General features: G+C 63.2%; 5 non-coding genes and 2 pseudogenes across 5 annotated transcripts; all 7 read right to left on the bottom strand.

Annotated features, from left to right (window-relative positions):
- On the bottom strand, window positions 1-119 carry LOC142864418 (5S ribosomal RNA). The gene has a single exon (XR_012914976.1). It is a non-coding gene; the product is annotated as a 5S ribosomal RNA (ribosomal RNA).
- A 3,790-nt stretch (window positions 120-3,909) lies between these two features.
- On the bottom strand, window positions 3,910-4,028 carry LOC142864471 (uncharacterized; annotated as a pseudogene).
- A 3,767-nt stretch (window positions 4,029-7,795) lies between these two features.
- LOC142864472 (uncharacterized) lies at window positions 7,796-7,914 on the bottom strand (annotated as a pseudogene).
- Window positions 7,915-11,690: 3,776 nt separating this feature from the next.
- LOC142864419 (5S ribosomal RNA) lies at window positions 11,691-11,809 on the bottom strand. Its single transcript, XR_012914977.1, has one exon. It is a non-coding gene; the product is annotated as a 5S ribosomal RNA (ribosomal RNA).
- A 3,762-nt stretch (window positions 11,810-15,571) lies between these two features.
- Window positions 15,572-15,690, bottom strand: LOC142864420 (5S ribosomal RNA). Its single transcript, XR_012914978.1, has one exon. It is a non-coding gene; the product is annotated as a 5S ribosomal RNA (ribosomal RNA).
- Window positions 15,691-19,457: 3,767 nt separating this feature from the next.
- Window positions 19,458-19,576, bottom strand: LOC142864422 (5S ribosomal RNA). The gene has a single exon (XR_012914980.1). It is a non-coding gene; the product is annotated as a 5S ribosomal RNA (ribosomal RNA).
- A 3,767-nt stretch (window positions 19,577-23,343) lies between these two features.
- Window positions 23,344-23,462, bottom strand: LOC142864423 (5S ribosomal RNA). Its single transcript, XR_012914981.1, has one exon. It is a non-coding gene; the product is annotated as a 5S ribosomal RNA (ribosomal RNA).
- Between the last annotated feature and the right edge of the window lie 1,196 nt (window positions 23,463-24,658).

Genomic DNA, 24,658 nt, shown 5'->3' on the forward strand with positions numbered 1-24,658 from the left:
AGCCTGTGGCACCCGGTATTCCCAGGCGGTCTCCCATCCAAGTACTAACCAGGCCCGACCCTGCTTAGCTTCCGAGACCAGACGAGATCGGGGGCGTTCAGGGTGGTGTCGCCCTAGACGGCGGCGGAGGGCGCCCCTGCCCCGCTCGAGAAGCCGAGCCTCTCTGGGCTTCCCCGCCGCCGCCTCCTCCCGCCCCAGGCCCCGCCTCCCGCCCCAGGCCCCGCGCCGGTTGAGTTCGCCGGCCGGGTCCCGCGGGCTCCCAGGGATGGGGGTGATGGGCGGGGCTGGGCGGGGCGGGGCGGGGCGGGGTGGGGGGCTGTCTCTCTATACACACACACACACACTCACACTCACTCACACTCACACAAGATGCGCCTCCGCGGCTGGACTCGCCAAGGTGGAGCCCTCCCAGCCCCCCTCGTCTCCTCGCCCGGCCTCCTTCACCTACCCGCTGCCCACCCCCAGCGCGTCGCTGCCGCTGACTGCGCACGCGCGGGACGCTCGCCCTTTGACCCCAGCCAGGGGCCGCCCTCCCCCACAACCCCTTTCAGCTGCGCCCCCCCCTCGCCCCGTGGGTGGGCTGCCGCCTATTCCCCCGGGCCAGGGCTGGGGCACAGCCAGTGTACGGGGCGTCTCTCTCTGGGGATGTGTCCCATGGGTGGGGTGGGGTGGCGTGGTTTGGGGGGCGCTGAAGAAATCAGTCCCCTCCATCTCCTACCTCTGGAAAACGCCCAAGCCCGTGGAGAACTGCCGGCACCGCTTCGTGGGGGCCGGGACCCTCCTCCGTGTCCTCCTGTGGCCCAGTCCAAGGGGCCTGGGCCTGGCCGGGGCTGCATTGGACCCCGACCACCCTGGCGTGTGGACTCGCTAAAAATCGGCCATTAGATATTGGATTCCAGCTTCCTGGAGGTCATTTCACTAATGAGTGCACCGGAAAGAGTTTCCTAATCCATCTGTGAGGGTGGCAACTGAAAGAGAATTTTAAAGCTGACAGAATAGGCTTGGGAAGGCATAGGAGATTTCCACACCCAGCAAGGAAGACTTTCCCGAAATGGAAGAAAGAAACGAGCAAACAGAGACACCGGTAGCCCGCCCGGAAAAGAGTCTGCCCCTGAGAGAAAGCACCCTGACCAGGTTCACCCGTGGGTGGGTGGGTGGCGAGCTAGCGGCATTCAGAAGAGCGAGGCCCGCAGTCTGTGCGGAAGACACCTGCGCTCGGGTGTGTGTGGCGGCGCGATTCACAAGCAGCTCTAGACGTTAAACCAAGGAGAAGCCAGGGAGTTCCCAACGCCCCAGGTGTCCTCAGCCCACGACTGGCTGCTGTGGGAATGCGAAGCCCGGCTCCTTGTCTCAGAGCGGGGTTCCCAGGAGGATCAGGCTGAAGCTGGGACTTGGCCTCAAAGTGTCCCCTCGCATGGCCACCCCCTTCCCCTTCCTGCTCCTCTACTCCTGGTGCCCCTCCATCCAGGGGCCAGACCTTAAAGAGTCACCGCAAGAGAATCCTGGTCCCAAAGGAGCCTTCTGGGGGACCGGTGCTGACAGAGGTTGTGGGCATGGCCCGCTGGGGCTCTGCCCGACCCAGGGCTGAGAGATGCCACCTCCCAGCTCTGGGTCCCTGCAGGAAGTGTTGGCAAGCACAGGGCCGGTCCTCCAAAGGCCCAGGTGCAGGGAGCCCAGGCCAAGCAGCCTGTGGAAGAAGCCACTTGCCGTGCCACCCCGGGAACAGGACTGCAGGCCCCGGCCCTTCCCACCTCCTCCTCCTCCTCCTCCTCCTCCCCCCCCGCCCCCCCCCACAGGGCACAGGGCTCAGAGACACCTCAGACTCTTGCTACCCAAAGTGCAAAGGGCATCAGTTGCTCCTCCAACCCCCCCGCCCAGCAGACCACGTTGTCCAGCCAGCCCCCGGGCCTCCCTGGGGTGCCCAGCACAAAAGTGCAGACACCCACCGGACCCTCAATCTCAGTTTTCGGATGTTTTTGCCACTCTAAGGACCCGCAGGCCAGCTGGGCCTTCGGGCAGGACAGAGAGCCCCGGAATCCGACGTGGAGAGCTGCGTGTACGTCCCCATCAGGAGGCGGTCCCCACCTCCGCGGCTCTCCCCTTGCGGGGAGCGGCAGCCCAGCCGGCAGCCGCAGGGCCTCAGGGAAGACACCAGGCTGGGCCCCCGCGGCACAGCGGGGGCACGTCCCCCGCACTCACGCGACTTAGGGACGGCTGCTGGAGACTGCTGCGGCCACCCTGCTGCCGGGTTTCTGGAGGGCTTCCTGGAAGCAGCGTCCACACCAAGCCCTTGGAAGGCCCGGGCGACGGAGGAGCCGGTCAGGCAGGGGCCGAGGACGGTGAGAGGCCGGGCGGGAAGGAGCGTGTCAGGCAGGGGCAGAGGACGGTGACCGGCCGGGCGGGGAGGAGCCGGTCAGGCGGGGGCCCAGGACAGTGACGGGCCTGGCCGGGGAGGAGTGCGTCAGGCAGGGGCAGAGGAGACGGGCTGGGTAAGGGTTAGGGTTACAGTTAGGGCACAATTCACAATCGCAAAGACGTGGAAGCGACCCGAGTGCCCATCCATCCAGGAGTGCATCAATAAAATGTGGCGCGTGGACACCACGGAGTGCCATTCGGCTGTGAGGAGCAGCCGTGAGAGGGCGCCTCTCGTGTTCTCCTGGCCAGAGCTGGAACCCGTTCCAGTAAGCCAAGTATCCCAAGAATGGACACACGAGCACCACGTGAGCGCGCTCACCGGCAAATTGGTACGAACGGATGGACGCCTAAGTGGACAGAGAGGAATCACCTTCATCGGGTGGGTGTCGGGCGGGTGGGGGGAGGGGAGGGGCATACACATCCATTAGGCATGGGGTGGGTGCGCACCGACTGGGGGATGGGCGCACTTGAAGCTCTGACCCGAGGGGGGAGGCTTGGAGAGGGCAAGGCACCCGACCTTAACATTGGTACCCCCACAATACGCTGGAACAACATGAGAGGTATATGAATAAGAACACAGGGGGGGCCGGGCGCGGTGGCTCACGCCTGTAATCCTAGCTCTCTGGGAGGCCGAGGCGGGCGGATTGCTCCAGGTCAGGAGTTCGAAACCAGCCTGAGCAAGAGCGAGACCCCGTCTCTACTAAAAATAGAAAGAAATTAATTGGCCAACTAATATATATAGAAAAACACAGCCGGGCGTGGTGGTGCATGCCTGTAGTCCCAACTACTCGGGAGGCTGAGGCAGCAGGATTGCTTGAGCCCGGAGATTGAGGTTGCTGTGAGCTAGGCTGACGCCATGGCACTCACTCTAGCCTGGGCAGCAAAACGAGACTCTGCCTCAAAAAAAAAAAAAAAAAAAGAACGCAGGGGGGAGGGGGGCACGGGCGTCACATGTCACCTGAATACTTGTACTCCCATCATCTGCTTGAAGAGAGAGAGAAAAGAAAATGCAATCCTAGAGGTAAGAGACACTTTTTAAAAATAATGAATCCGAAGAGAAAAGTAAAAGGAGGCCTGTGGAGCAGGTCTGGGTGTGACTCCGGATCCCCCAACATCAGGTGCCACCACCAAAGATTCCTGCGTGTAGCCCATAGAACCCCAAAAGCAACGGGACGAGTTCTGGTCACATACTCCCTCAAAATGACATCCTGGCCTTCTTCTGGAACTCCCTCCCCTCTCAGACTCTCAAGGTTTCCTCCAGCGTGTCGGTTCCCACAGAGCAGACCTTTGGTCTGAGACCTGACAGTCCAGATGCCACGCATGCTGCCGCGTGGCGGCGGTGTCGCGGCTTGGGACAAGAGGAGGCCCCACGGTGCGGGCTGGGGCGCCAGGCACCGCGCGGGCGCTGAGGGTGGGGGTGACCCCCACCCCGGGCCGCCGCCGCGCTCCCAGAAAGGGGACAGAACAAGAGGCAAAAAAAAAAAAAAAAGCAGCAGCCTGTGGCACCCGGTATTCCCAGGCGGTCTCCCATCCAAGTACTAACCGGGCCCGACCCTGCTTAGCTTCCCAGACCAGACGAGATCGGGGGCGTTCAGGGTGGTGTGGCCCTAGACGGCGGCGGAGGGCGCCCCTGCCCCGCTCAAGAAGCCGAGCCTCTCTGGGCTTCCCCGCCGCCGCCTCCCGCGCGGGGCCGGGCCGGTTGAGTTCCCCGGCCGGGTCCCGCGGGCTCCCAGGGACGGGGGTGATGGGCGGGGCGGGGCGGGGCGGGGCGGGGCGGGGGGCTGTCTCTCTATACACACACACACACACTCACACTCACTCACACTCACACAAGATGCGCCTCCACGGCTGGACTCGCCAAGGTGGAGCCCTCCCAGCCCCCCTCGTCTCCTCGCCCGGCCTCCTTCACCTACCCGCTGCCCACCCCCAGCGCGTCGCTGCCTGCCGCTGACTGCGCACGCGCGGGACGCTCGCCCTTTGACCCCAGCCAGGGGCCGCCCTCCCCCACAACCCCTTTCAGCTGCGCCCCCCCCCTCGCCCTGTGGGTGGGCTGCCGCCTATTCCCCCGGGCCAGGGCTGGGGCACAGCCAGTGTACGGGGCGTCTCTCTCTGGGGATGTGTCCCATGGGTGGGGTGGGGTGGCGTGGTTTGGGGGGCGCTGAAGAAATCAGTCCCCTCCATCTCCTACCTCTGGAAAACGCCCAAGCCCGTGGAGAACTGCCGGCACCGCTTCGTGGGGGCCGGGACCCTCCTCCGTGTCCTCCTGTGGCCCAGTCCAAGGGGCCTGGGCCTGGCCGGGGCTGCATTGGACCCCGACCACCCTGGCGTGTGGACTCGCTAAAAATCGGCCATTAGATATTGGATTCCAGCTTCCTGGAGGTCATTTCACTAATGAGTGCACCGGAAAGAGTTTCCTAATCCATCTGTGAGGGTGGCAACTGAAAGAGAATTTTAAAGCTGACAGAATAGGCTTGGGAAGGCATAGGAGATTTCCACACCCAGCAAGGAAGACTTTCCCGAAATGGAAGAAAGAAACGAGCAAACAGAGACACCGGTAGCCCGCCCGGAAAAGAGTCTGCCCCTGAGAGAAAGCACCCTGACCAGGTTCACCCGTGGGTGGGTGGGTGGCGAGCTAGCGGCATTCAGAAGAGCGAGGCCCGCAGTCTGTGCGGAAGACACCTGCGCTCGGGTGTGTGTGGCGGCGCGATTCACAAGCAGCTCTAGACGTTAAACCAAGGAGAAGCCAGGGAGTTCCCAACGCCCCAGGTGTCCTCAGCCCACGACTGGCTGCTGTGGGAATGCGAAGCCCGGCTCCTTGTCTCAGAGCGGGGTTCCCAGGAGGATCAGGCTGAAGCTGGGACTTGGCCTCAAAGTGTCCCCTCGCATGGCCACCCCCTTCCCCTTCCTGCTCCTCTACTCCTGGTGCCCCTCCATCCAGGGGCCAGACCTTAAAGAGTCACCGCAAGAGAATCCTGGTCCCAAAGGAGCCTTCTGGGGGACCGGTGCTGACAGAGGTTGTGGGCATGGCCCGCTGGGGCTCTGCCCGACCCAGGGCTGAGAGATGCCACCTCCCAGCTCTGGGTCCCTGCAGGAAGTGTTGGCAAGCACAGGGCCGGTCCTCCAAAGGCCCAGGTGCAGGGAGCCCAGGCCAAGCAGCCTGTGGAAGAAGCCACTTGCCGTGCCACCCCGGGAACAGGACTGCAGGCCCCGGCCCTTCCCACCTCCTCCTCCTCCTCCTCCTCCTCCCCCCCCGCCCCCCCCCACAGGGCACAGGGCTCAGAGACACCTCAGACTCTTGCTACCCAAAGTGCAAAGGGCATCAGTTGCTCCTCCAACCCCCCCGCCCAGCAGACCACGTTGTCCAGCCAGCCCCCGGGCCTCCCTGGGGTGCCCAGCACAAAAGTGCAGACACCCACCGGACCCTCAATCTCAGTTTTCGGATGTTTTTGCCACTCTAAGGACCCGCAGGCCAGCTGGGCCTTCGGGCAGGACAGAGAGCCCCGGAATCCGACGTGGAGAGCTGCGTGTACGTCCCCATCAGGAGGCGGTCCCCACCTCCGCGGCTCTCCCCTTGCGGGGAGCGGCAGCCCAGCCGGCAGCCGCAGGGCCTCAGGGAAGACACCAGGCTGGGCCCCCGCGGCACAGCGGGGGCACGTCCCCCGCACTCACGCGACTTAGGGACGGCTGCTGGAGACTGCTGCGGCCACCCTGCTGCCGGGTTTCTGGAGGGCTTCCTGGAAGCAGCGTCCACACCAAGCCCTTGGAAGGCCCGGGCGACGGAGGAGCCGGTCAGGCAGGGGCCGAGGACGGTGAGAGGCCGGGCGGGAAGGAGCGTGTCAGGCAGGGGCAGAGGACGGTGACCGGCCGGGCGGGGAGGAGCCGGTCAGGCGGGGGCCCAGGACAGTGACGGGCCTGGCCGGGGAGGAGTGCGTCAGGCAGGGGCAGAGGAGACGGGCTGGGTAAGGGTTAGGGTTACAGTTAGGGCACAATTCACAATCGCAAAGACGTGGAAGCGACCCGAGTGCCCATCCATCCAGGAGTGCATCAATAAAATGTGGCGCGTGGACACCACGGAGTGCCATTCGGCTGTGAGGAGCAGCCGTGAGAGGGCGCCTCTCGTGTTCTCCTGGCCAGAGCTGGAACCCGTTCCAGTAAGCCAAGTATCCCAAGAATGGACACACGAGCACCACGTGAGCGCGCTCACCGGCAAATTGGTACGAACGGATGGACGCCTAAGTGGACAGAGAGGAATCACCTTCATCGGGTGGGTGTCGGGCGGGTGGGGGGAGGGGAGGGGCATACACATCCATTAGGCATGGGGTGGGTGCGCACCGACTGGGGGATGGGCGCACTTGAAGCTCTGACCCGAGGGGGGAGGCTTGGAGAGGGCAAGGCACCCGACCTTAACATTGGTACCCCCACAATACGCTGGAACAACATGAGAGGTATATGAATAAGAACACAGGGGGGGCCGGGCGCGGTGGCTCACGCCTGTAATCCTAGCTCTCTGGGAGGCCGAGGCGGGCGGATTGCTCCAGGTCAGGAGTTCGAAACCAGCCTGAGCAAGAGCGAGACCCCGTCTCTACTAAAAATAGAAAGAAATTAATTGGCCAACTAATATATATAGAAAAACACAGCCGGGCGTGGTGGTGCATGCCTGTAGTCCCAACTACTCGGGAGGCTGAGGCAGCAGGATTGCTTGAGCCCGGAGATTGAGGTTGCTGTGAGCTAGGCTGACGCCATGGCACTCACTCTAGCCTGGGCAGCAAAACGAGACTCTGTCTCAAAAAAAAAAAAAAAAAAAAGAACACAGGGGGGAGGGGGGCACGGGCAACACATGTCACCTGCATACTTGTACTCCCATCATCTGCTTGAAAAGAGAGAGAAAAGAAAATGCAATCCTAGAGGTAAGAGACACTTTTTAAAAATAATGAATCCGAAGAGAAAAGTAAAAGGAGGCCTGTGGAGCAGGTCTGGGTGTGACTCCGGATCCCCCAACATCAGGTGCCACCACCAAAGATTCCTGCGTGTAGCCCATAGAACCCCAAAAGCAACGGGACGAGTTCTGGTCACATACTCCCTCAAAATGACATCCTGGCCTTCTTCTGGAACTCCCTCCCCTCTCAGACTCTCAAGGTTTCCTCCAGCGTGTCGGTTCCCACAGAGCAGACCTTTGGTCTGAGACCTGACAGTCCAGATGCCACGCATGCTGCCGCGTGGCGGCGGTGTCGCGGCTTGGGACAAGAGGAGGCCCCACGGTGCGGGCTGGGGCGCCAGGCACCGCGCGGGCGCTGAGGGTGGGGGTGACCCCCACCCCGGGCCGCCGCCGCGCTCCCAGAAAGGGGACAGAACAAGAGGCAAAAAAAAAAAAAAAAGCAGCAGCCTGTGGCACCCGGTATTCCCAGGCGGTCTCCCATCCAAGTACTAACCGGGCCCGACCCTGCTTAGCTTCCCAGACCAGACGAGATCGGGGGCGTTCAGGGTGGTGTGGCCCTAGACGGCGGCGGAGGGCGCCCCTGCCCCGCTCAAGAAGCCGAGCCTCTCTGGGCTTCCCCGCCGCCGCCTCCCGCGCCGGGCCGGGCCGGTTGAGTTCGCCGGCCGGGTCCCGCGGGCTCCCAGGGACGGGGGTGATGGGCGGGGCGGGGCGGGGCGGGGCGGGGCGGGGCGGGGCGGGGGGCTGTCTCTCTATACACACACACACACACTCACACTCACTCACACTCACACAAGATGCGCCTCCACGGCTGGACTCGCCAAGGTGGAGCCCTCCCAGCCCCCCTCGTCTCCTCGCCCGGCCTCCTTCACCTACCCGCTGCCCACCCCCAGCGCGTCGCTGCCTGCCGCTGACTGCGCACGCGCGGGACGCTCGCCCTTTGACCCCAGCCAGGGGCCGCCCTCCCCCACAACCCCTTTCAGCTGCGCCCCCCCCCCTCGCCCTGTGGGTGGGCTGCCGCCTATTCCCCCGGGCCAGGGCTGGGGCACAGCCAGTGTATGGGGCGTCTCTCTCTGGGGATGTGTCCCATGGGTGGGGTGGGGTGGCGTGGTTTGGGGGGCGCTGAAGAAATCAGTCCCCTCCATCTCCTACCTCTGGAAAACGCCCAAGCCCGTGGAGAACTGCCGGCACCGCTTCGTGGGGGCCGGGACCCTCCTCCGTGTCCTCCTGTGGCCCAGTCCAAGGGGCCTGGGCCTGGCCGGGGCTGCATTGGACCCCGACCACCCTGGCGTGTGGACTCGCTAAAAATCGGCCATTAGATATTGGATTCCAGCTTCCTGGAGGTCATTTCACTAATGAGTGCACCGGAAAGAGTTTCCTAATCCATCTGTGAGGGTGGCAACTGAAAGAGAATTTGAAAGCTGACAGAATAGGCGAGGGAAGGCATAGGAGATTTCCACACCCAGCAAGGAAGACTTTCCCGAAATGGAAGAAAGAAACGAGCAAACAGAGACACCGGTAGCCCGCCCGGAAAAGAGTCTGCCCCTGAGAGAAAGCACCCTGACCAGGTTCACCCGTGGGTGGGTGGCGAGCTAGCGGCGTTCAGAAGAGCGAGGCCCGCAGTCTGTGCGGAAGACACCTGCGCTCGGGTGTGTGTGGCGGCGCGATTCACAAGCAGCTCTAGACGTTAAACCAAGGAGAAGCCAGGGAGTTCCCAACGCCCCAGGTGTCCTCAGCCCACGACTGGCTGCTGTGGGAATGCGAAGCCCGGCTCCTTGTCTCAGAGCGGGGTTCCCAGGAGGATCAGGCTGAAGCTGGGACTCGGCCTCAAAGTGTCCCCTCGCATGGCCACCCCCTTCCCCTTCCTGCTCCTCTACTCCTGGTGCCCCTCCATCCAGGGGCCAGACCTTAAAGAGTCACCGCAAGAGAATCCTGGTCCCAAAGGAGCCTTCTGGGGGACCGGTGCTGACAGAGGTTGTGGGCATGGCCCGCTGGGGCTCTGCCCGACCCAGGGCTGAGAGATGCCACCTCCCAGCTCTGGGTCCCTGCAGGAAGTGTTGGCAAGCACAGGGCCGGTCCTCCAAAGGCCCAGGTGCAGGGAGCCCAGGCCAAGCAGCCTGTGGAAGAAGCCACTTGCCGTGCCACCCCGGGAACAGGACTGCAGGCCCCGGCCCTTCCCACCTCCTCCTCCTCCTCCTCCTCCTCCTCCCCCCCGCCTCCCCCCTCACAGGGCACAGGGCTCAGAGACACCTCAGACTCTTGCTACCCAAAGTGCAAAGGGCATCAGTTGCTCCTCCAACCCCCCCGCCCAGCAGACCACGTTGTCCAGCCAGCCCCCGGGCCTCCCTGGGGTGCCCAGCACAAAAGTGCAGACACCCACCGGACCCTCAATCTCAGTTTTCGGATGTTTTTGCCACTCTAAGGACCCGCAGGCCAGCTGGGCCTTCGGGCAGGACAGAGAGCCCCGGAATCCGACGTGGAGAGCTGCGTGTACGTCCCCATCAGGAGGCGGTCCCCACCTCCGCGGCTCTCCCCTTGCGGGGAGCGGCAGCCCAGCCGGCAGCCGCAGGGCCTCAGGGAAGACACCAGGCTGGGCCCCCGCGGCACAGCGGGGGCACGTCCCCCGCACTCACGCGACTTAGGGACGGCTGCTGGAGACTGCTGCGGCCACCCTGCTGCCGGGTTTCTGGAGGGCTTCCTGGAAGCAGCGTCCACACCAAGCCCTTGGAAGGCCCGGGCGACGGAGGAGCCGGTCAGGCAGGGGCCGAGGACGGTGAGAGGCCGGGCGGGAAGGAGCGTGTCAGGCAGGGGCAGAGGACGGTGACCGGCCGGGCGGGGAGGAGCCGGTCAGGCGGGGGCCCAGGACAGTGACGGGCCTGGCCGGGGAGGAGTGCGTCAGGCAGGGGCAGAGGAGACGGGCTGGGTAAGGGTTAGGGTTACAGTTAGGGCACAATTCACAATCGCAAAGACGTGGAAGCGACCCGAGTGCCCATCCATCCAGGAGTGCATCAATAAAATGTGGCGCGTGGACACCACGGAGTGCCATTCGGCTGTGAGGAGCAGCCGTGAGAGGGCGCCTCTCGTGTTCTCCTGGCCAGAGCTGGAACCCGTTCCAGTAAGCCAAGTATCCCAAGAATGGACACACGAGCACCACGTGAGCGCGCTCACCGGCAAATTGGTACGAACGGATGGACGCCTAAGTGGACAGAGAGGAATCACCTTCATCGGGTGGGTGTCGGGCGGGTGGGGGGAGGGGAGGGGCATACACATCCATTAGGCATGGGGTGGGTGCGCACCGACTGGGGGATGGGCGCACTTGAAGCTCTGACCCGAGGGGGGAGGCTTGGAGAGGGCAAGGCACCCGACCTTAACATTGGTACCCCCACAATACGCTGGAACAACATGAGAGGTATATGAATAAGAACACAGGGGGGGCCGGGCGCGGTGGCTCACGCCTGTAATCCTAGCTCTCTGGGAGGCCGAGGCGGGCGGATTGCTCCAGGTCAGGAGTTCGAAACCAGCCTGAGCAAGAGCGAGACCCCGTCTCTACTAAAAATAGAAAGAAATTAATTGGCCAACTAATATATATAGAAAAACACAGCCGGGCGTGGTGGTGCATGCCTGTAGTCCCAACTACTCGGGAGGCTGAGGCAGCAGGATTGCTTGAGCCCGGAGATTGAGGTTGCTGTGAGCTAGGCTGACGCCATGGCACTCACTCTAGCCTGGGCAGCAAAACGAGACTCTGTCTCAAAAAAAAAAAAAAAAAAAAGAACACAGGGGGGAGGGGGGCACGGGCAACACATGTCACCTGCATACTTGTACTCCCATCATCTGCTTGAAAAGAGAGAGAAAAGAAAATGCAATCCTAGAGGTAAGAGACACTTTTTAAAAATAATGAATCCGAAGAGAAAAGTAAAAGGAGGCCTGTGGAGCAGGTCTGGGTGTGACTCCGGATCCCCCAACATCAGGTGCCACCACCAAAGATTCCTGCGTGTAGCCCATAGAACCCCAAAAGCAACGGGACGAGTTCTGGTCACATACTCCCTCAAAATGACATCCTGGCCTTCTTCTGGAACTCCCTCCCCTCTCAGACTCTCAAGGTTTCCTCCAGCGTGTCGGTTCCCACAGAGCAGACCTTTGGTCTGAGACCTGACAGTCCAGATGCCACGCATGCTGCCGCGTGGCGGCGGTGTCGCGGCTTGGGACAAGAGGAGGCCCCACGGTGCGGGCTGGGGCGCCAGGCACCGCGCGGGCGCTGAGGGTGGGGGTGACCCCCACCCCGGGCCGCCGCCGCGCTCCCAGAAAGGGGACAGAACAAGAGGCAAAAAAAAAAAAAAGCAGCAGCCTGTGGCACCCGGTATTCCCAGGCGGTCTCCCATCCAAGTACTAACCAGGCCCGACCCTGCTTAGCTTCCGAGACCAGACGAGATCGGGGGCGTTCAGGGTGGTGTCGCCCTAGACGGCGGCGGAGGGCGCCCCTGCCCCGCTCGAGAAGCCGAGCCTCTCTGGGCTTCCCCGCCGCCGCCTCCCGCCCCAGGCCCCGGGCCGGTTGAGTTCGCCGGCCGGGTCCCGCGGGCTCCCAGGGATGGGGGTGATGGGCGGGGCTGGGCGGGGCGGGGTGGGGGGCTGTCTCTCTATACACACACACACACACTCACACTCACTCACACTCACACAAGATGCGCCTCCGCGGCTGGACTCGCCAAGGTGGAGCCCTCCCAGCCCCCCTCGTCTCCTCGCCCGGCCTCCTTCACCTACCCGCTGCCCACCCCCAGCGCGTCGCTGCCGCTGACTGCGCACGCGCGGGACGCTCGCCCTTTGACCCCAGCCAGGGGCCGCCCTCCCCCACAACCCCTTTCAGCTGCGCCCCCCCCTCGCCCCGTGGGTGGGCTGCCGCCTATTCCCCCGGGCCAGGGCTGGGGCACAGCCAGTGTACGGGGCGTCTCTCTCTGGGGATGTGTCCCATGGGTGGGGTGGGGTGGCGTGGTTTGGGGGGCGCTGAAGAAATCAGTCCCCTCCATCTCCTACCTCTGGAAAACGCCCAAGCCCGTGGAGAACTGCCGGCACCGCTTCGTGGGGGCCGGGACCCTCCTCCGTGTCCTCCTGTGGCCCAGTCCAAGGGGCCTGGGCCTGGCCGGGGCTGCATTGGACCCCGACCACCCTGGCGTGTGGACTCGCTAAAAATCGGCCATTAGATATTGGATTCCAGCTTCCTGGAGGTCATTTCACTAATGAGTGCACCGGAAAGAGTTTCCTAATCCATCTGTGAGGGTGGCAACTGAAAGAGAATTTTAAAGCTGACAGAATAGGCTTGGGAAGGCATAGGAGATTTCCACACCCAGCAAGGAAGACTTTCCCGAAATGGAAGAAAGAAACGAGCAAACAGAGACACCGGTAGCCCGCCCGGAAAAGAGTCTGCCCCTGAGAGAAAGCACCCTGACCAGGTTCACCCGTGGGTGGGTGGGTGGCGAGCTAGCGGCATTCAGAAGAGCGAGGCCCGCAGTCTGTGCGGAAGACACCTGCGCTCGGGTGTGTGTGGCGGCGCGATTCACAAGCAGCTCTAGACGTTAAACCAAGGAGAAGCCAGGGAGTTCCCAACGCCCCAGGTGTCCTCAGCCCACGACTGGCTGCTGTGGGAATGCGAAGCCCGGCTCCTTGTCTCAGAGCGGGGTTCCCAGGAGGATCAGGCTGAAGCTGGGACTCGGCCTCAAAGTGTCCCCTCGCATGGCCACCCCCTTCCCCTTCCTGCTCCTCTACTCCTGGTGCCCCTCCATCCAGGGGCCAGACCTTAAAGAGTCACCGCAAGAGAATCCTGGTCCCAAAGGAGCCTTCTGGGGGACCGGTGCTGACAGAGGTTGTGGGCATGGCCCGCTGGGGCTCTGCCCGACCCAGGGCTGAGAGATGCCACCTCCCAGCTCTGGGTCCCTGCAGGAAGTGTTGGCAAGCACAGGGCCGGTCCTCCAAAGGCCCAGGTGCAGGGAGCCCAGGCCAAGCAGCCTGTGGAAGAAGCCACTTGCCGTGCCACCCCGGGAACAGGACTGCAGGCCCCGGCCCTTCCCACCTCCTCCTCCTCCTCCTCCTCCTCCTCCCCCCCGCCTCCCCCCTCACAGGGCACAGGGCTCAGAGACACCTCAGACTCTTGCTACCCAAAGTGCAAAGGGCATCAGTTGCTCCTCCAACCCCCCCGCCCAGCAGACCACGTTGTCCAGCCAGCCCCCGGGCCTCCCTGGGGTGCCCAGCACAAAAGTGCAGACACCCACCGGACCCTCAATCTCAGTTTTCGGATGTTTTTGCCACTCTAAGGACCCGCAGGCCAGCTGGGCCTTCGGGCAGGACAGAGAGCCCCGGAATCCGACGTGGAGAGCTGCGTGTACGTCCCCATCAGGAGGCGGTCCCCACCTCCGCGGCTCTCCCCTTGCGGGGAGCGGCAGCCCAGCCGGCAGCCGCAGGGCCTCAGGGAAGACACCAGGCTGGGCCCCCGCGGCACAGCGGGGGCACGTCCCCCGCACTCACGCGACTTAGGGACGGCTGCTGGAGACTGCTGCGGCCACCCTGCTGCCGGGTTTCTGGAGGGCTTCCTGGAAGCAGCGTCCACACCAAGCCCTTGGAAGGCCCGGGCGACGGAGGAGCCGGTCAGGCAGGGGCCGAGGACGGTGAGAGGCCGGGCGGGAAGGAGCGTGTCAGGCAGGGGCAGAGGACGGTGACCGGCCGGGCGGGGAGGAGCCGGTCAGGCGGGGGCCCAGGACAGTGACGGGCCTGGCCGGGGAGGAGTGCGTCAGGCAGGGGCAGAGGAGACGGGCTGGGTAAGGGTTAGGGTTACAGTTAGGGCACAATTCACAATCGCAAAGACGTGGAAGCGACCCGAGTGCCCATCCATCCAGGAGTGCATCAATAAAATGTGGCGCGTGGACACCACGGAGTGCCATTCGGCTGTGAGGAGCAGCCGTGAGAGGGCGCCTCTCGTGTTCTCCTGGCCAGAGCTGGAACCCGTTCCAGTAAGCCAAGTATCCCAAGAATGGACACACGAGCACCACGTGAGCGCGCTCACCGGCAAATTGGTACGAACGGATGGACGCCTAAGTGGACAGAGAGGAATCACCTTCATCGGGTGGGTGTCGGGCGGGTGGGGGGAGGGGAGGGGCATACACATCCATTAGGCATGGGGTGGGTGCGCACCGACTGGGGGATGGGCGCACTTGAAGCTCTGACCCGAGGGGGGAGGCTTGGAGAGGGCAAGGCACCCGACCTTAACATTGGTACCCCCACAATACGCTGGAACAACATGAGAGGTATATGAATAAGAACACAGGGGGGGCCGGGCGCGGTGGCTCACGCCTGTAATCCTAGCTCTCTGGGAGGCCGAGGCGGGCGGATTGCTCCAGGTCAGGAGTTCGAAACCAGCCTGAGCAAGAGCGAGACCCCGTCTCTACTAAAAATAGAAAGAAATTAATTGGCCAACTAATATATATAGAAAAACACAGCCGGGCGTGGTGGTGCATGCCTGTAGTCCCAACTACTCGGGAGGCTGAGGCAGCAGGATTGCTTGAGCCCGGAGATTGAGGTTGCTGTGAGCTAGGCTGACGCCATGGCACTCACTCTAGCCTGGGCAGCAAAACGAGACTCTGTCTCAAAAAAAAAAAAAAAAAAAAAGAACACAGGGGGGAGGGGGGCACGGGCAACACATGTCACCTGCATACTTGTACTCCCATCATCTGCTTGAAAAGAGAGAGAAAAGAAAATGCAATCCTAGAGGTAAGAGACACTTTTTAAAAATAATGAATCCGAAGAGAAAAGTAAAAGGAGGCCTGTGGAGCAGGTCTGGGTGTGACTCCGGATCCCCCAACATCAGGTGCCACCACCAAAGATTCCTGCGTGTAGCCCATAGAACCCCAAAAGCAACGGGACGAGTTCTGGTCACATACTCCCTCAAAATGACATCCTGGCCTTCTTCTGGAACTCCCTCCCCTCTCAGACTCTCAAGGTTTCCTCCAGCGTGTCGGTTCCCACAGAGCAGACCTTTGGTCTGAGACCTGACAGTCCAGATGCCACGCATGCTGCCGCGTGGCGGCGGTGTCGCGGCTTGGGACAAGAGGAGGCCCCACGGTGCGGGCTGGGGCGCCAGGCACCGCGCGGGCGCTGAGGGTGGGGGTGACCCCCACCCCGGGCCGCCGCCGCGCTCCCAGAAAGGGGACAGAACAAGAGGCAAAAAAAAAAAAAAGCAGCAGCCTGTGGCACCCGGTATTCCCAGGCGGTCTCCCATCCAAGTACTAACCAGGCCCGACCCTGCTTAGCTTCCGAGACCAGACGAGATCGGGGGCGTTCAGGGTGGTGTCGCCCTAGACGGCGGCGGAGGGCGCCCCTGCCCCGCTCGAGAAGCCGAGCCTCTCTGGGCTTCCCCGCCGCCGCCTCCCGCCCCAGGCCCCGGGCCGGTTGAGTTCGCCGGCCGGGTCCCGCGGGCTCCCAGGGATGGGGGTGATGGGCGGGGCGGGGCGGGGCGGGGCGGGGTGGGGGGCTGTCTCTCTATACACACACACACACACTCACACTCACTCACACTCACACAAGATGCGCCTCCGCGGCTGGACTCGCCAAGGTGGAGCCCTCCCAGCCCCCCTCGTCTCCTCGCCCGGCCTCCTTCACCTACCCGCTGCCCACCCCCAGCGCGTCGCTGCCGCTGACTGCGCACGCGCGGGACGCTCGCCCTTTGACCCCAGCCAGGGGCCGCCCTCCCCCACAACCCCTTTCAGCTGCGCCCCCCCCTCGCCCCGTGGGTGGGCTGCCGCCTATTCCCCCGGGCCAGGGCTGGGGCACAGCCAGTGTACGGGGCGTCTCTCTCTGGGGATGTGTCCCATGGGTGGGGTGGGGTGGCGTGGTTTGGGGGGCGCTGAAGAAATCAGTCCCCTCCATCTCCTACCTCTGGAAAACGCCCAAGCCCGTGGAGAACTGCCGGCACCGCTTCGTGGGGGCCGGGACCCTCCTCCGTGTCCTCCTGTGGCCCAGTCCAAGGGGCCTGGGCCTGGCCGGGGCTGCATTGGACCCCGACCACCCTGGCGTGTGGACTCGCTAAAAATCGGCCATTAGATATTGGATTCCAGCTTCCTGGAGGTCATTTCACTAATGAGTGCACCGGAAAGAGTTTCCTAATCCATCTGTGAGGGTGGCAACTGAAAGAGAATTTTAAAGCTGACAGAATAGGCTTGGGAAGGCATAGGAGATTTCCACACCCAGCAAGGAAGACTTTCCCGAAATGGAAGAAAGAAACGAGCAAACAGAGACACCGGTAGCCCGCCCGGAAAAGAGTCTGCCCCTGAGAGAAAGCACCCTGACCAGGTTCACCCGTGGGTGGGTGGGTGGCGAGCTAGCGGCATTCAGAAGAGCGAGGCCCGCAGTCTGTGCGGAAGACACCTGCGCTCGGGTGTGTGTGGCGGCGCGATTCACAAGCAGCTCTAGACGTTAAACCAAGGAGAAGCCAGGGAGTTCCCAACGCCCCAGGTGTCCTCAGCCCACGACTGGCTGCTGTGGGAATGCGAAGCCCGGCTCCTTGTCTCAGAGCGGGGTTCCCAGGAGGATCAGGCTGAAGCTGGGACTCGGCCTCAAAGTGTCCCCTCGCATGGCCACCCCCTTCCCCTTCCTGCTCCTCTACTCCTGGTGCCCCTCCATCCAGGGGCCAGACCTTAAAGAGTCACCGCAAGAGAATCCTGGTCCCAAAGGAGCCTTCTGGGGGACCGGTGCTGACAGAGGTTGTGGGCATGGCCCGCTGGGGCTCTGCCCGACCCAGGGCTGAGAGATGCCACCTCCCAGCTCTGGGTCCCTGCAGGAAGTGTTGGCAAGCACAGGGCCGGTCCTCCAAAGGCCCAGGTGCAGGGAGCCCAGGCCAAGCAGCCTGTGGAAGAAGCCACTTGCCGTGCCACCCCGGGAACAGGACTGCAGGCCCCGGCCCTTCCCACCTCCTCCTCCTCCTCCTCCTCCTCCTCCCCCCCGCCTCCCCCCTCACAGGGCACAGGGCTCAGAGACACCTCAGACTCTTGCTACCCAAAGTGCAAAGGGCATCAGTTGCTCCTCCAACCCCCCCGCCCAGCAGACCACGTTGTCCAGCCAGCCCCCGGGCCTCCCTGGGGTGCCCAGCACAAAAGTGCAGACACCCACCGGACCCTCAATCTCAGTTTTCGGATGTTTTTGCCACTCTAAGGACCCGCAGGCCAGCTGGGCCTTCGGGCAGGACAGAGAGCCCCGGAATCCGACGTGGAGAGCTGCGTGTACGTCCCCATCAGGAGGCGGTCCCCACCTCCGCGGCTCTCCCCTTGCGGGGAGCGGCAGCCCAGCCGGCAGCCGCAGGGCCTCAGGGAAGACACCAGGCTGGGCCCCCGCGGCACAGCGGGGGCACGTCCCCCGCACTCACGCGACTTAGGGACGGCTGCTGGAGACTGCTGCGGCCACCCTGCTGCCGGGTTTCTGGAGGGCTTCCTGGAAGCAGCGTCCACACCAAGCCCTTGGAAGGCCCGGGCGACGGAGGAGCCGGTCAGGCAGGGGCCGAGGACGGTGAGAGGCCGGGCGGGAAGGAGCGTGTCAGGCAGGGGCAGAGGACGGTGACCGGCCGGGCGGGGAGGAGCCGGTCAGGCGGGGGCCCAGGACAGTGACGGGCCTGGCCGGGGAGGAGTGCGTCAGGCAGGGGCAGAGGAGACGGGCTGGGTAAGGGTTAGGGTTACAGTTAGGGCACAATTCACAATCGCAAAGACGTGGAAGCGACCCGAGTGCCCATCCATCCAGGAGTGCATCAATAAAATGTGGCGCGTGGACACCACGGAGTGCCATTCGGCTGTGAGGAGCAGCCGTGAGAGGGCGCCTCTCGTGTTCTCCTGGCCAGAGCTGGAACCCGTTCCAGTAAGCCAAGTATCCCAAGAATGGACACACGAGCACCACGTGAGCGCGCTCACCGGCAAATTGGTACGAACGGATGGACGCCTAAGTGGACAGAGAGGAATCACCTTCATCGGGTGGGTGTCGGGCGGGTGGGGGGAGGGGAGGGGCATACACATCCATTAGGCATGGGGTGGGTGCGCACCGACTGGGGGATGGGCGCACTTGAAGCTCTGACCCGAGGGGGGAGGCTTGGAGAGGGCAAGGCACCCGACCTTAACATTGGTACCCCCACAATACGCTGGAACAACATGAGAGGTATATGAATAAGAACACAGGGGGGGCCGGGCGCGGTGGCTCACGCCTGTAATCCTAGCTCTCTGGGAGGCCGAGGCGGGCGGATTGCTCCAGGTCAGGAGTTCGAAACCAGCCTGAGCAAGAGCGAGACCCCGTCTCTACTAAAAATAGAAAGAAATTAATTGGCCAACTAATATATATAGAAAAACACAGCCGGGCGTGGTGGTGCATGCCTGTAGTCCCAACTACTCGGGAGGCTGAGGCAGCAGGATTGCTTGAGCCCGGAGATTGAGGTTGCTGTGAGCTAGGCTGACGCCATGGCACTCACTCTAGCCTGGGCAGCAAAACGAGACTCTGTCTCAAAAAAAAAAAAAAAAAAAAAGAACACAGGGGGGAGGGGGGCACGGGCAACACATGTCACCTGCATACTTGTACTCCCATCATCTGCTTGAAAAGAGAGAGAAAAGAAAATGCAATCCTAGAGGTAAGAGACACTTTTTAAAAATAATGAATCCGAAGAGAAAAGTAAAAGGAGGCCTGTGGAGCAGGTCTGGGTGTGACTCCGGATCCCCCAACATCAGGTGCCACCACCAAAGATTCCTGCGTGTAGCCCATAGAACCCCAAAAGCAACGGGACGAGTTCTGGTCACATACTCCCTCAAAATGACATCCTGGCCTTCTTCTGGAACTCCCTCCCCTCTCAGACTCTCAAGGTTTCCTCCAGCGTGTCGGTTCCCACAGAGCAGACCTTTGGTCTGAGACCTGACAGTCCAGATGCCACGCATGCTGCCGCGTGGCGGCGGTGTCGCGGCTTGGGACAAGAGGAGGCCCCACGGTGCGGGCTGGGGCGCCAGGCACCGCGCGGGCGCTGAGGGTGGGGGTGACCCCCACCCCGGGCCGCCGCCGCGCTCCCAGAAAGGGGACAGAACAAGAGGCAAAAAAAAAAAAAAGCAGCAGCCTGTGGCACCCGGTATTCCCAGGCGGTCTCCCATCCAAGTACTAACCAGGCCCGACCCTGCTTAGCTTCCGAGACCAGACGAGATCGGGGGCGTTCAGGGTGGTGTCGCCCTAGACGGCGGCGGAGGGCGCCCCTGCCCCGCTCGAGAAGCCGAGCCTCTCTGGGCTTCCCCGCCGCCGCCTCCCGCCCCAGGCCCCGGGCCGGTTGAGTTCGCCGGCCGGGTCCCGCGGGCTCCCAGGGATGGGGGTGATGGGCGGGGCGGGGCGGGGCGGGGCGGGGTGGGGGGCTGTCTCTCTATACACACACACACACACTCACACTCACTCACACTCACACAAGATGCGCCTCCGCGGCTGGACTCGCCAAGGTGGAGCCCTCCCAGCCCCCCTCGTCTCCTCGCCCGGCCTCCTTCACCTACCCGCTGCCCACCCCCAGCGCGTCGCTGCCGCTGACTGCGCACGCGCGGGACGCTCGCCCTTTGACCCCAGCCAGGGGCCGCCCTCCCCCACAACCCCTTTCAGCTGCGCCCCCCCCTCGCCCCGTGGGTGGGCTGCCGCCTATTCCCCCGGGCCAGGGCTGGGGCACAGCCAGTGTACGGGGCGTCTCTCTCTGGGGATGTGTCCCATGGGTGGGGTGGGGTGGCGTGGTTTGGGGGGCGCTGAAGAAATCAGTCCCCTCCATCTCCTACCTCTGGAAAACGCCCAAGCCCGTGGAGAACTGCCGGCACCGCTTCGTGGGGGCCGGGACCCTCCTCCGTGTCCTCCTGTGGCCCAGTCCAAGGGGCCTGGGCCTGGCCGGGGCTGCATTGGACCCCGACCACCCTGGCGTGTGGACTCGCTAAAAATCGGCCATTAGATATTGGATTCCAGCTTCCTGGAGGTCATTTCACTAATGAGTGCACCGGAAAGAGTTTCCTAATCCATCTGTGAGGGTGGCAACTGAAAGAGAATTTTAAAGCTGACAGAATAGGCTTGGGAAGGCATAGGAGATTTCCACACCCAGCAAGGAAGACTTTCCCGAAATGGAAGAAAGAAACGAGCAAACAGAGACACCGGTAGCCCGCCCGGAAAAGAGTCTGCCCCTGAGAGAAAGCACCCTGACCAGGTTCACCCGTGGGTGGGTGGGTGGCGAGCTAGCGGCATTCAGAAGAGCGAGGCCCGCAGTCTGTGCGGAAGACACCTGCGCTCGGGTGTGTGTGGCGGCGCGATTCACAAGCAGCTCTAGACGTTAAACCAAGGAGAAGCCAGGGAGTTCCCAACGCCCCAGGTGTCCTCAGCCCACGACTGGCTGCTGTGGGAATGCGAAGCCCGGCTCCTTGTCTCAGAGCGGGGTTCCCAGGAGGATCAGGCTGAAGCTGGGACTTGGCCTCAAAGTGTCCCCTCGCATGGCCACCCCCTTCCCCTTCCTGCTCCTCTACTCCTGGTGCCCCTCCATCCAGGGGCCAGACCTTAAAGAGTCACCGCAAGAGAATCCTGGTCCCAAAGGAGCCTTCTGGGGGACCGGTGCTGACAGAGGTTGTGGGCATGGCCCGCTGGGGCTCTGCCCGACCCAGGGCTGAGAGATGCCACCTCCCAGCTCTGGGTCCCTGCAGGAAGTGTTGGCAAGCACAGGGCCGGTCCTCCAAAGGCCCAGGTGCAGGGAGCCCAGGCCAAGCAGCCTGTGGAAGAAGCCACTTGCCGTGCCACCCCGGGAACAGGACTGCAGGCCCCGGCCCTTCCCACCTCCTCCTCCTCCTCCTCCTCCTCCTCCCCCCCGCCTCCCCCCTCACAGGGCACAGGGCTCAGAGACACCTCAGACTCTTGCTACCCAAAGTGCAAAGGGCATCAGTTGCTCCTCCAACCCCCCCGCCCAGCAGACCACGTTGTCCAGCCAGCCCCCGGGCCTCCCTGGGGTGCCCAGCACAAAAGTGCAGACACCCACCGGACCCTCAATCTCAGTTTTCGGATGTTTTTGCCACTCTAAGGACCCGCAGGCCAGCTGGGCCTTCGGGCAGGACAGAGAGCCCCGGAATCCGACGTGGAGAGCTGCGTGTACGTCCCCATCAGGAGGCGGTCCCCACCTCCGCGGCTCTCCCCTTGCGGGGAGCGGCAGCCCAGCCGGCAGCCGCAGGGCCTCAGGGAAGACACCAGGCTGGGCCCCCGCGGCACAGCGGGGGCACGTCCCCCGCACTCACGCGACTTAGGGACGGCTGCTGGAGACTGCTGCGGCCACCCTGCTGCCGGGTTTCTGGAGGGCTTCCTGGAAGCAGCGTCCACACCAAGCCCTTGGAAGGCCCGGGCGACGGAGGAGCCGGTCAGGCAGGGGCCGAGGACGGTGAGAGGCCGGGCGGGAAGGAGCGTGTCAGGCAGGGGCAGAGGACGGTGACCGGCCGGGCGGGGAGGAGCCGGTCAGGCGGGGGCCCAGGACAGTGACGGGCCTGGCCGGGGAGGAGTGCGTCAGGCAGGGGCAGAGGAGACGGGCTGGGTAAGGGTTAGGGTTACAGTTAGGGCACAATTCACAATCGCAAAGACGTGGAAGCGACCCGAGTGCCCATCCATCCAGGAGTGCATCAATAAAATGTGGCGCGTGGACACCACGGAGTGCCATTCGGCTGTGAGGAGCAGCCGTGAGAGGGCGCCTCTCGTGTTCTCCTGGCCAGAGCTGGAACCCGTTCCAGTAAGCCAAGTATCCCAAGAATGGACACACGAGCACCACGTGAGCGCGCTCACCGGCAAATTGGTACGAACGGATGGACGCCTAAGTGGACAGAGAGGAATCACCTTCATCGGGTGGGTGTCGGGCGGGTGGGGGGAGGGGAGGGGCATACACATCCATTAGGCATGGGGTGGGTGCGCACCGACTGGGGGATGGGCGCACTTGAAGCTCTGACCCGAGGGGGGAGGCTTGGAGAGGGCAAGGCACCCGACCTTAACATTGGTACCCCCACAATACGCTGGAACAACATGAGAGGTATATGAATAAGAACACAGGGGGGGCCGGGCGCGGTGGCTCACGCCTGTAATCCTAGCTCTCTGGGAGGCCGAGGCGGGCGGATTGCTCCAGGTCAGGAGTTCGAAACCAGCCTGAGCAAGAGCGAGACCCCGTCTCTACTAAAAATAGAAAGAAATTAATTGGCCAACTAATATATATAGAAAAACACAGCCGGGCGTGGTGGTGCATGCCTGTAGTCCCAACTACTCGGGAGGCTGAGGCAGCAGGATTGCTTGAGCCCGGAGATTGAGGTTGCTGTGAGCTAGGCTGACGCCATGGCACTCACTCTAGCCTGGGCAGCAAAACGAGACTCTGTCTCAAAAAAAAAAAAAAAAAAAAAGAACACAGGGGGGAGGGGGGCACGGGCAACACATGTCACCTGCATACTTGTACTCCCATCATCTGCTTGAAAAGAGAGAGAAAAGAAAATGCAATCCTAGAGGTAAGAGACACTTTTTAAAAATAATGAATCCGAAGAGAAAAGTAAAAGGAGGCCTGTGGAGCAGGTCTGGGTGTGACTCCGGATCCCCCAACATCAGGTGCCACCACCAAAGATTCCTGCGTGTAGCCCATAGAACCCCAAAAGCAACGGGACGAGTTCTGGTCACATACTCCCTCAAAATGACATCCTGGCCTTCTTCTGGAACTCCCTCCCCTCTCAGACTCTCAAGGTTTCCTCCAGCGTGTCGGTTCCCACAGAGCAGACCTTTGGTCTGAGACCTGACAGTCCAGATGCCACGCATGCTGCCGCGTGGCGGCGGTGTCGCGGCTTGGGACAAGAGGAGGCCCCACGGTGCGGGCTGGGGCGCCAGGCACCGCGCGGGCGCTGAGGGTGGGGGTGACCCCCACCCCGGGCCGCCGCCGCGCTCCCAGAAAGGGGACAGAACAAGAGGCAAAAAAAAAAAAAAGCAGCAGCCTGTGGCACCCGGTATTCCCAGGCGGTCTCCCATCCAAGTACTAACCAGGCCCGACCCTGCTTAGCTTCCGAGACCAGACGAGATCGGGGGCGTTCAGGGTGGTGTCGCCCTAGACGGCGGCGGAGGGCGCCCCTGCCCCGCTCGAGAAGCCGAGCCTCTCTGGGCTTCCCCGCCGCCGCCTCCCGCCCCAGGCCCCGGGCCGGTTGAGTTCGCCGGCCGGGTCCCGCGGGCTCCCAGGGATGGGGGTGATGGGCGGGGCTGGGCGGGGCGGGGTGGGGGGCTGTCTCTCTATACACACACACACACACTCACACTCACTCACACTCACACAAGATGCGCCTCCGCGGCTGGACTCGCCAAGGTGGAGCCCTCCCAGCCCCCCTCGTCTCCTCGCCCGGCCTCCTTCACCTACCCGCTGCCCACCCCCAGCGCGTCGCTGCCGCTGACTGCGCACGCGCGGGACGCTCGCCCTTTGACCCCAGCCAGGGGCCGCCCTCCCCCACAACCCCTTTCAGCTGCGCCCCCCCCTCGCCCCGTGGGTGGGCTGCCGCCTATTCCCCCGGGCCAGGGCTGGGGCACAGCCAGTGTACGGGGCGTCTCTCTCTGGGGATGTGTCCCATGGGTGGGGTGGGGTGGCGTGGTTTGGGGGGCGCTGAAGAAATCAGTCCCCTCCATCTCCTACCTCTGGAAAACGCCCAAGCCCGTGGAGAACTGCCGGCACCGCTTCGTGGGGGCCGGGACCCTCCTCCGTGTCCTCCTGTGGCCCAGTCCAAGGGGCCTGGGCCTGGCCGGGGCTGCATTGGACCCCGACCACCCTGGCGTGTGGACTCGCTAAAAATCGGCCATTAGATATTGGATTCCAGCTTCCTGGAGGTCATTTCACTAATGAGTGCACCGGAAAGAGTTTCCTAATCCATCTGTGAGGGTGGCAACTGAAAGAGAATTTTAAAGCTGACAGAATAGGCTTGGGAAGGCATAGGAGATTTCCACACCCAGCAAGGAAGACTTTCCCGAAATGGAAGAAAGAAACGAGCAAACAGAGACACCGGTAGCCCGCCCGGAAAAGAGTCTGCCCCTGAGAGAAAGCACCCTGACCAGGTTCACCCGTGGGTGGGTGGGTGGCGAGCTAGCGGCATTCAGAAGAGCGAGGCCCGCAGTCTGTGCGGAAGACACCTGCGCTCGGGTGTGTGTGGCGGCGCGATTCACAAGCAGCTCTAGACGTTAAACCAAGGAGAAGCCAGGGAGTTCCCAACGCCCCAGGTGTCCTCAGCCCACGACTGGCTGCTGTGGGAATGCGAAGCCCGGCTCCTT

The sequence above is a fragment of the Microcebus murinus genome, chromosome 25 (assembly GCF_040939455.1).
Source record: "Microcebus murinus isolate Inina chromosome 25, M.murinus_Inina_mat1.0, whole genome shotgun sequence".
Lineage (NCBI taxonomy): Eukaryota > Metazoa > Chordata > Mammalia > Primates > Cheirogaleidae > Microcebus > Microcebus murinus.